The sequence below is a fragment of the Mirounga leonina genome, unplaced genomic scaffold (assembly GCF_011800145.1).
Source record: "Mirounga leonina isolate KUSES-001 unplaced genomic scaffold, KU_Mleo_1.0 Mir_118, whole genome shotgun sequence".
NCBI classification, from domain to species: Eukaryota; Metazoa; Chordata; class Mammalia; order Carnivora; family Phocidae; genus Mirounga; species Mirounga leonina.
The window spans coordinates 5,151,557-5,162,700 of record NW_023270277.1 but is presented as its reverse complement, the minus strand read 5'-3'; positions in this window follow the sequence as shown (position 1 = coordinate 5,162,700).

The window sequence follows — 11,144 nt, the reverse complement described above, 5'->3', positions numbered from 1 at the left end:
CTGAGCCGAAGGCAGTCGCTTAACCAACTGAGCCACCCAGGCGCCCCGGCACATAAAGTTTTAAAAATGAACCGAGGTGTGGATGTGAATTAGAAACTGAAAAGCATGCGTTCTGTTCACAACACGCAGTCCCTCAGACAAGACCATGTGGCTTGCAGGCCACGGGGAGAAGGTCGCCCATCATAAAAGAGCTGGATTGAGTTTGCTGCTGGCCAGCCCCGCTCAGCTACTAACAGCCATCTGGATTGTCGACATAGAAGCCAGATTGCCTGTTACGTCCACCAAGTGAGTTGTCTTGCCCTGGAAAAACAAAATACAAAACATCAACAAAAGAAACCTGTCACCTCCCCGTCTTCCTCCGTGGAAATGAGCTCGCTTCCAGCTTGCACTGGTGGCAGAACCATGGAGCTCAGCTCTGCAGCCCGCTGCCAGTGGGGCGTTTGGACAGGAACCTGATGGGCAGGCAGAGGGTTGCAGACGAGGAAGCCACAAGAAGGCTTTGCTGTGTTGTTTCCGGGCACAGTCAGCAGGGGTTCAAGAACACAATACCTATTTATTAGCTGAATGCCCATCCTTTCCCTCGCTCACTTGGCTAAATAGAAAGTGAAGTTCAGGGCAGTTTGTCTGCAGAGCTCTCTCACTCTGCGGCTCCCTTTCCTTTGTTTCTAAGAATAAGCAAATCACCCAAAGGCTGAGAATCTCTCCTTTAAAAAGGAAAAAATGAGCTGGTCTGATTTGGCATTTAATTAAGGCTTTTGTCTCTGTTGTGGATTAGTGCATCTTCTGCTTAGAAGGTGGTTGTTGTGACTTTTCTTTCCAGTTTCTTCTTAAGTTGTATTAATTTTGCTGCGAATTGTTTTGAGATGCTGAGCCGGGGGAGCAGAGTGCGTGTCTTTCTGGACGGGCGTTCTGCTGTCAGTGGAATACAGCAGCGCAAATATTGCCCCAAGGAAGATGGCAGCCATTTAGCAAATCAATTGTAGCAATTTTACTTCGCAGTCCTGTGAATTTTGTACCTCCTCCTAAAATGTCTGTCTCCAGAAGCAAAAAGGGAAGTAAATTTTGTGAACTGCTGTACAGGGGAAGCACCTACCAAATCACTTTGTTTGCTGTAAAAAAATCGTTAATTTGTAATCGTGATAACACATCTGACACTGAGCACGACACCAGGCGTGGCGGTGGCGGAAACGTATAATCAGGGATTCGGATCGAACAGCAATCAGAAATCCTAAACCACCTTTAGGATTTACCTTGAAATTTGCAGGTAGAGTGTGGTGATGCCATCCTATTTCACTGAAACAGGAAAATATTTGTGGAGAGTGTGGATAAAATTTTCTTGTGAGAATCAGAATCTAAAGGACTTACATAATAAAAAATCCAATTTGTTCTGTTTCCTCAATCAGAGATTTCAGAGGTGTGCTCAAGGTGTCTGCACGAAGAGAACAAAAGCTCATCCACAAAATGTGTGCTAAGTTCCGGACGCCTGGGTGGTGCAGTCGGTTGAGCGTCAGGTCACGATGTCAGGGTCGTGAGATCAAGCCCCATGTCAGGCTCCACACTCAGGAGGGAGTCTGCATGAGATCCTCTCTCTCCCTCTCCCTCTGCCCCTCCTGCTCATGCTCTCTCACTAAAATAAGTAAATAAATATTTAAAAAAAAGAATGTATGCTAAGTTCCAAAACCTGTGCATATGGAACAACGGGCAGGGCTGAGGGAGGTGCGGGAATGAAAGTGGGAAGACCCAGGCTTTTATTGAGGAAGTGCTAAGCATCAGTCACTGTATACCAGGACCCACCCACACACACACATACACACATACACACTGCATAAATGCACGTACACACATGCATGTAGCAAATCCAAACTGCACGCAGTTGCATACATGTTTGCTTACATGTTTAGTGCATCAGCAAAAGATTGCTTTCTCTGCCTGCAGTGACTTCTCATACATACAACCTACCCCACCTCCATTTTTTTAGCTAATTCCTTTTCTGTCTTAAAAATGTTGGCCAGATAGCACCTCTTCCAGGAAGTCTTCCAAGACTATGCTCTGCCTCCACCATCTGTTTGTGCTCCATAAAGCCCCTGGGCATTCTCTCCTAGAAGTTTGTTTTTTTATGATATATTGTGATGGCACTTGGATTAATCTACAAAGGTAGATCTGCCAGGAGTCTTATTAAACCTAGTCTGAGCCTTCATCTAATTCAGTCTCCATCATCAGTGCCCCTGTTGGCACCCCGAGCTCCACCAGAATGGATGATGTCTGATACTCGGGGGACCAAAATGGAAGAGGGGCCTCCAACCTGCAGCTGTCGGTGTCACTGTCAAGGATCGAGCAACCCTGTAAAAGCTGGTAGCTCTGTCTCTGGGTGGCAGTTGGCTTTGGGAAGTTTTTGATAGCGCTAGGAAACGTGGTGCACAGTGTCCAGATGGTGGAGGTGTTGAATAGAGACAGGGGCATTACAGAAAGCAAAAGCCAGATGGACAAGTTCAGGGAGCTGGAAAGACATGTCTGGGGAATGGTGGGTTTTCTATTTAGCTAGGGAGGCAAAGTCATGGGGGATGAGGTTTGCAAAGTTGCACACAGTCAAATGGAAGTGGTACTTGAATGTGAAAGCTAGGGATTTTTTTTTTAAAGATTTTATTTATTTATTTGAGAGAGAGAGAGAGAGAGCACTCTGGAGAGAGAGCACAAGAAGGGGGAAGGGCAGAGGAAGAAGGAAAAGCAGACACCCCACTGAACAGGGAGCCCGATGCGGGACTCAATCCCAGGACCCTGAGATCATGATCTGAGCCGAAGGCAGATGCTTAACCAACTGAGCCACCCAGGCGCCCCCTGAAAGCTAGAGATTTTTTTTAATTAGGCAGTATAGCATAGTTATTAAAAGTGTAAATTCTAGTGCAAGATTGTGTTAGTGACTCTAAACTTATTTATTCACTAGTCGTATGAACCTGAGACCAATTTCCTAACTCTCGATTTCCTCCTCTGTAAAATGCGGCTAAATTATTATCGACGTCATAGGGCTGTTGTAAGGATAAAATGAGTTAAAATATATAAATCATAACAGTGCTTGGGATGTAGCAAACACTACATAAGTATTGTTATTGTTATATACTCTTCGGTTCTGAAGGAAACGGGAAGTAAATGAAATTTTGGGAAACATTGTGATGAAAAAGTTCAATCCATTTCCCAAAGTATTTATTATCTATTATCTATTTACTATTTTATTAGACCCTCAGACTCTGAGACTATGCATAAAGTGAATAAGGCAAGGTGTTGGATTCTTTATCTCAGCTGCACGCTTAGAAGCACGCGGCATGTTAAAACCTGGGTCCAGCTATGATAGAAACAAACATGCATTTGTTTTTAAGAAAAGTAAATTTGATGTTTTCCTAACACTTATTTGGATTAGTAATAAGTACATAAAATGCTTGGAAGAATGGCTAGTACTAAATGTTACTAACATAGATTTAATATGCAAATAGCCACAAAGGATTACTTAGTATGTGGATAACCAATGATGTCATCGGTTATAGAGTTTGACTACTAAATTAACAGCAAGGTACACGTTCAACAAATACGTGAAGGTAAAAAAAAAAACAAAACATGTTTTACTCCGATAAAACACAAAAATAAAATAACCCCATTAATAGCTAAAAGGATGGTAAGCTCTTGACATTCCTTTTGATGGCTAATACCACAAACACCACAGCTGAGGAGTAAGTAGGACAGTTGTTCTAACAACTGAGTCTTGTTCAGGATAATCGCGTGGCTTCACTTCCGTGAGCAGGACCCAGATTTTTGAGATAAAGCTTGAAACCTAAAAATGATGATTTATCAGGTATTTCAACACGGTTTTCTGTCATTCTTTGCAGTGTCATGGCAGGAAAGACAGGCTTACAGAGTCAGGTTGTTGAGATGGGTTGGCTTTTGGCAGATTGTTACAAAACTTTCATATTCTCTCAATCTGTAGCAAGAAACTGGTGAAAGCAGATTCTTTCCTTAGGGAAATATGTTTTTGAACTACATTTTCTTTTTTTTTTTTTTAAGGTTTTATTTATTTGAGGGAGAGAGAGAGAGTGAGAAACAGCATGAGAGGGGAGAGGGTTAGAGGGAGAAGCAGGCTCCCCGCCGAGCCGGGAGCCCAACCGGGGACTCGATCCCAGGACTCCGGGATCATGACCCGAGCCGAAGGCAGTCATGCAACCAACTGAGCCACCCAGGCGCCCCTGAACTACATTTTCTTTTAACATTACTTGAATAGCATTGAAATAGCATTTGAATATTGTGGAAAATCTAGTATAAACCTTCAAGTATATTTTTAAAGGGAGAAAAGGCCACAACCCCGGCATCATAACAAAACCAGGTTCATTTTGACACCTTTCTCCAGTCTTCCACATGAAGAAACAATTTGAGATTTCAGTATTTATATCTTGCATACTGTTTATTAGCTCTTTATTTTGAAATAAGTATGACACAATTTAAAATAATCTGAGATATTTATAAAACCAATGCAGAGGGATCTCTTGCACCCTCTCCCCCTGCTCCTCCCAGTGGAAGCACCTGATATAACTATAGTGCAATCAAAACCAGGAGATTGATACACTCTGCAGCCCTATTCAGATGTCGCCAGATTTCACAGATACTCGTGTGTGTGCGTGGATGTGTGTGTGTTTGTGTATCATTCAAATTAGTTTGTATTTTCTTTCTACTTAAGAGTCTTTAATGTTCTATGGGTCAACATGTGATTCATAATTACCAAGCTTTTCAATATAAAAACTATATAATCACCTTACAGAAGAAGATAGATAATATTTTTTAAAGCCCCTCTTGCTGTGATTTCACTGTTCTGAAGTATTGGCATTAAGTCATGAGTTTCCATACAACTAGAGGCAGAATTTGTATTTATTATTACTTCTAAAGTTGAGTCACTGACCATAGTTACTTCTTTAATGTCTGTTACCCCAGAGGACATTACGTTCCATGAGCAGAGGGCATGCTTCTCTTCGTTTGCCACTTTATCTTCACTCTATCTGGTATTTTTAGTTGGCACTTTATTTGGTATCCCTACTCTATCTATCTGATGTTTTATAGATATTTTTGAGTTAAGTAATTAGTGAGTAAACATAAAATATGTACCATCAAACTTTTAACATGGCAACAATGCCAGATTTGCTGTTTAGTATATGTAAGGTTAATGACAATAACAGCAAAATGGCTCATCGTCCCCCAGGTGGACTTGAGAGGTGAGGGAAAATAAAGCCCTCTTTCTGGCTATGAAACTCCCATGTCTTGTCTAATATATCTACATCCCAGTGGTACTCAGTAGAGTGTGATTACGTTGAGGTTAGATACCGTCTTGGTACTTTAAGAAAGGCCTAGAAACAAATTCTTGCTTTTTGGCAGAGTGTAGACTGGTCGTTCATTGAAACAGTGATTCAGCAAGCATCTATAGAGAGACTTGAATGTGTCAGGAGTTTGACAGGCTAAAAGACATGGATTTTATGATTTACTTGGAAAGAGACAGGAAAAGCCCTGATTACGGCAAGAAGGATAATTGCTAGAGAGAAGCAAGCACAAGGAATGTTAGGAAGACTTCTGGTGTTGGAGAGTAATGCTGAGTAGCCTACAGTGTATTGTTCTTTAGGAATATGTAGTATTCCAAACTTGCACATGAGTGGCTCTGTTTCACCTGTCATTTCTATTGGAGCTCCTGCCCCCTGCCACAAATAAAGGGGACCTTTAGAGCCTTTAAGAACTTTTGTGTACTTCTGAGGATAGGGAAACATAAATCTCAAAGCACTGATCTGGGGCTTCTCCCTAGTGAATCTGGTTTGCCCCAAATAACTACACTCTTCCAAAAATAAAAAATATGTTTATTTTCTATAGAAAGCTGGTATCTCATTAAATGGTTAGGTCAATACAAGTCTCTTTAAAATGCAAATGGGAGGAAAGTAAGATTAAGGTCTTCTACTCACTTATTTTTTTTTATTAGTGAACTGTTATACTTATTTTTCTCCCACTGCTTAGCAGAATGAGGTGGGGCTACAGGAGTATTCTTAGAAAACGTTTAATGGGGAATGAGTCAAGATGCTGATTTTATTACCTAGAACTTCTTGGGAAATGAGGCCTATTTAAACAGCAATTAGTGGACCATGAGACGACAGAAAAAGGGATTCATAGGAGCATACCATGCTCGGCAACATTTGGGGAAACTCATTTGCTCCCTCTCTCCCTTTCTTCTCTGAGGATTCAGATCTTATACCAACAAGTTCATCATGGGTTAGTAGCATTTTAGTGGACTGGTCTGAGAATCTAAGCATCCTTTGTAACACTGACTTGACAAACAAATGTGGCCTAGCTTCTCGGTCACCAAATTTCAATTTAGTTTTTGGGCCATAGTGTAGAAAGAGAGACTTCTCACTACACTCACAAGTGTGTAAAACCATGCTGCTTTTAGAACAGCCTGGGATATAAGGGCCATAAGTAACCTTGTGGTCATGTCATCAAAAAAAAGGAGCTAACAGAGAAGGTAAGTGACTTATAAGGGCACACTGCTAGTTAATGAGTAGAGAACCTAGACTTTGGCCAGTGCCCTTCATTTTTGTCTCTTTTAACTTACAGCACTTCTTGTCGATAATAACCAGGGTTCTCCAGGGAAGAGCCAACAAGAGAGAGGGATAGAGAGGTTAATTATCAGGAATTGGCTCACATGATTACAGAGACTGACAAATCCCGAGATCTGCAGTCAGCAGCCTGGAGACCCAGGAGAGCCAGGGTAGTCACAGCTCAAGTCCAAAGGTCAGGAACCAGGCTAGCTGATGGTAAAGTTCCAGCCCAAGTCCTAAGGCTTGAGACTCAGGAGAGGCAACAGTATAATTCCCATTGGACTCTGAAGGCCTGAGAACCAGGAAAGCCAATGGTATAAGCTTCAGTTCAAGGGCAGAAGAAGATCGGTGTCTTCTCAGGCAAGCAAAATTTCCTTACTCAGCCTTTTTTGTTCTATTTAGGTCATCAATTGATTAGATGAGGTCCACCTCCACCAGAAATCGGGCAATCTTTTTTACTCAGTCAACTGATTCAAATGTCAGTGTCATCCAGAAATACCCTCAAAGATACACCCAGTATGTTTGGCAGATGTCTGGGCATCTCAAGACCCAGTCAAGCTTACAAGATTAACCATCCCACCGTCCTCCTTTTCTGCCTCTAGTACTATCCCCATCCCCACCCCTACCTCTAGATCTTCCTTCTCTACACTTGTTTCTGATCCAAATGGAAGCAACTCTTGGCTCTCCCTAGTTCTACTCATCTCTTCTTAGTTGAGACATGTTGACTTTAATAAGTAAAGAACCTTCAGGGTTGTCCAGAGTGGAAATGAGATGCCAATGGAAGGCTTAGAGCAGTAATTCCTAAGTCTGCCTTGATTCAGAGAGACTTTGAGGAGAAGGTCAGTCAAGGGGCTTAAAGATTCACTACTTAGAAAAGCATTATTATGAAGGGTATGTATCTGTGATAGACCCACAGAGCATATAGGAATTATAAGAATCAGCATTATGTTTTAGAAAAAGCAGATTTGTCCTTGACTGGAAAATTGAAATGGTAATAGTAAGAAAGAATTCTCCATTCAGCTATGAATATATATCCCTACTGTAATAAATTGAAAGCAGTTTGTATTGGGGAATTTTTAGAAAAATATGTATCTCTAAGTAGTGAGTGATGTGTTTAATTAGGCAGTGCCTTGACTTCTCTGCGCCCTGCCATTCTTCTGGAGTTGGAGGATACATTGATTTGAGGATGGCTGGGCCATGGGAGCACCAGAGCCAAATCTCAAGTGGTCAAGGCAAATGAACATCCAGACTAGAATCCACAGTCCAAGTGAGGAGACCTTTAAGCTTCGGAGGACATGGAGAGGCTGATAATGAGAAATCCAGGCAGGCAAATGGAAAACGTTAGGAGCAGCTATAGCATATTGAGGAGGGCATGGGGTTAGAGTCAAGCTATTATGGATTTGAATCTTGGCTTTACACCATACATGTTGTGTGGCTTTGACAAGGACTTATCTTTATTTCTAAAAAGCTGGATAGTAACAACTTCCTCTACACGAATGTATTTGGCACTAAAAACTATTTAACACATAGGGAAATAGCACAATGTCTGGCATGGGGTAGGTGATTAATAAATGCTAACTAAATCTGAATCTTAAAGAGGTATGCACGTAGCAGAGGTCAGCAAGCCAAGGCTGAAGATGCCAGGTTACTTGGGTGTTATGTTGATGCGGGAAGGACAGGTAAGACTCAGTGGTCTGAAATGTGGAAAAGACCAAGACAGTGGGTAAGGGCATTCTACATTCACCTTACATAAATTGTATATGGAAGCACCAGAAATAAGACTTTTTGTCGCATAACAATTATAGATGAGAAACTAAGACTCCTAAGAGCTTTTTGAAGGACACACGGTTTGTTAGGCAGAGTGGAAGAATTCAAGACCATTTGCCCCCAGAGCCTAGATATTTCCACAACACCCACTTCTCTTAAACTGAAACTCTGGAGTTCCAGTTCTGGATGGAGCAGGCTCACCCCATCCTGTCTCTATCCCAGTGAATGCAACATAGAGGCAAATTGTAGCACTAAATACTTCAGTTAGGGGTGCCTGGGTGGCTCAGTCATTAAGCGTCTGCCTTCGGCTCAGGTCATGATCCCGGGGTCCTGGGATCAAGTCCCACATCGGGCTCCCTGCTCGGCGGGAAGCCTGCTTCTCCCTCTCCCACTCCCCCTGCTTGTGTTCCTGCTCTCGCTGTCTCTCTCTCTGTCAAATAAACAAATAAAATCTTTAAAAAAAAAAAAACCATAAAAATAAATAAATACTTCAGTTAGAAGAAAGCAAGACTGCAAGTCAATGGTCTAAGCTTCCGCCTTAAGAACCTAGAAATGAAAGAGCAAAATAAACATGAAGCAAGCAAAATAAAGGAAATAATAAAGAGCAGACATCAATGAAATTAAAAAAAGAAAACCAATAGGGAAAATAGGGATACCAAAAGCTGGTTCTTTGAAAAGGCCAATGAAATTGATATACTAGTGAGAATGAATAAGTATCAAGAAATGACATAAATTTACCAATATCAGGATTAAAGGAGGAGACATCAGCACATACTCTGCAGACATTAAAGGGAAAATCAGGAAATTCCATGAACAATCATTGGGATCTTCAGAAAATGACCTAACCTTAATTCTTACATCTATAAAATGAAAATGATATTACCATAAGTAATCATGAGAAGATTGTTGCAAGGATTAAATTAACATAGAAAGAGAAAGAGAGAGACAGACAGAGAGAGAGAACTTAATGAGGCACCTTATATCTGAGAGGTGTTCCACAAATATTTCCAAAATTGACAACTGCCAAATGCATGGTGCTGACCATGCCATTGAGGTCAGGGGAGGCCAGGGAGCTCCATGGATGGGGAAGATGAGGGAAACATGTATGCACAAATTCTTCATAGAATAACTGGGGCCTGAAGTGAGGCTTACAAACCATGACTACACAAATAAGAGGCAGAAGGGGACAGATGAAGAGCTGGGACGGGCACACGGAGGTGAGCGCCCCCAGCAGAAAGGATCAGAAATGCAGAGAGGCCAGGGCATAGAAGGTTCACGTGCAGTGGACGTCACCTGGGGCCATTTTTACATGTCCTGCATCCCTGCATAAGTAGTCTGGACTTGACCCCATCAGCAGTGGGAGGACAAGATACACAGCCACGGATAAGGGCGCATTTCCCCGCTCATCTGGAATCGCTTTGCCTTTTGGGTTTGGAATCACATACCTATGGCATGCTGTTTCAACATTACGTTCATGTTTACTTCTTGCTCCACATTTCACAGATATCCTTTATTTTTTGTTGGTGGATAAATACCTGCAGGTTTTCACACCTGTTTCCCTTTCAGGAGAAGGCAAATATTAAAAAAAAAATAATCGGTTTCTTTACTGACAGGTGGATGTTTAGTGAAGTTTCATGGTAATTAAAACCATATTCTAAATATTTAAATAAGCAACATAAAATATGAAAATAAGTTTATATTCGATAATTTGGTACACATTATTCAAAAATATCAAATGTTTCTTTAGAGCCTTTTGTTTGATTAGAGAATTTGTGAGCCTTCAAAACACTGACTTACAAATTGACAGATTTGCATCTCAGGCTGCTCGTAAGTGACCTGCGTTGGCATCAGATTACCATAAACAAGAAAAAACATTTTCATGGAAAAAGGAATGGACAGGTTTATAGGAGACTGGTTTTCTATTAGGATTACCAAAACCATACCTAAAAATATAAATAGTAGGATAATGTCAACTACTTGTAATGGGAAGAGAGCATGATTTGTAAAAATCATGTCCGTGTATATGGCTAATAATCCATATATTTGTAAGTCTTATGTTAAACCAAACAATTCTGTTTATGTGGCCGTTTCTATTCCAGAGCAAATCAGGAGGTAAATGTGAGAAGAATATAGAGTTGAGATAAAGGCTGGCGTGGCTGCCATCCCCGCACCAGGACTGTGCTCGCCCATGTGATCGCTGCATACTGCTTGTGCTCTAAATCACCTTACTGTTCACCTCACAAGCTCTGCTACGCAGAGATGGGAAAAGTCCGCCTCTCCCGATCCAGGATACATGATGCAGTTCAGGCTTTCAGGGATTTGAGATCTCCTTTCTTCTCCTTTCTCTCTGGAAGTGAAAATCAGATGTCTTTTCCAGGAAATCACCTTTACCAAACAGAGCACAGAATAATGCCTCTTACTTCTCTATCCCCCATTAGCAGGGTATACCATATGGCAGTTCCAACTATCTTCGCTCTCTCTGTATGTATGCATATATATATATAGTTTCACTAAACACGTAATCTCTTCTAAGTTATTGTGACCAATTAATGGTCATTAATGTAAGTTCCACTTACACACCATGTGAAACAGAGATTCATCCAGAATAGGGCGTGCGGTATATCACACCATCCAAACTCCCAGAGCCAGGACACTACGTAGCAAGTCAGTAATTCCCGTTGACAGACTCTGGCCACACCATTCTTGACACTGGGCAAATTAGCCAGGCCAGGAGCAAGTAAAAAGAAGAAAACAGGTGTGAAATCACCT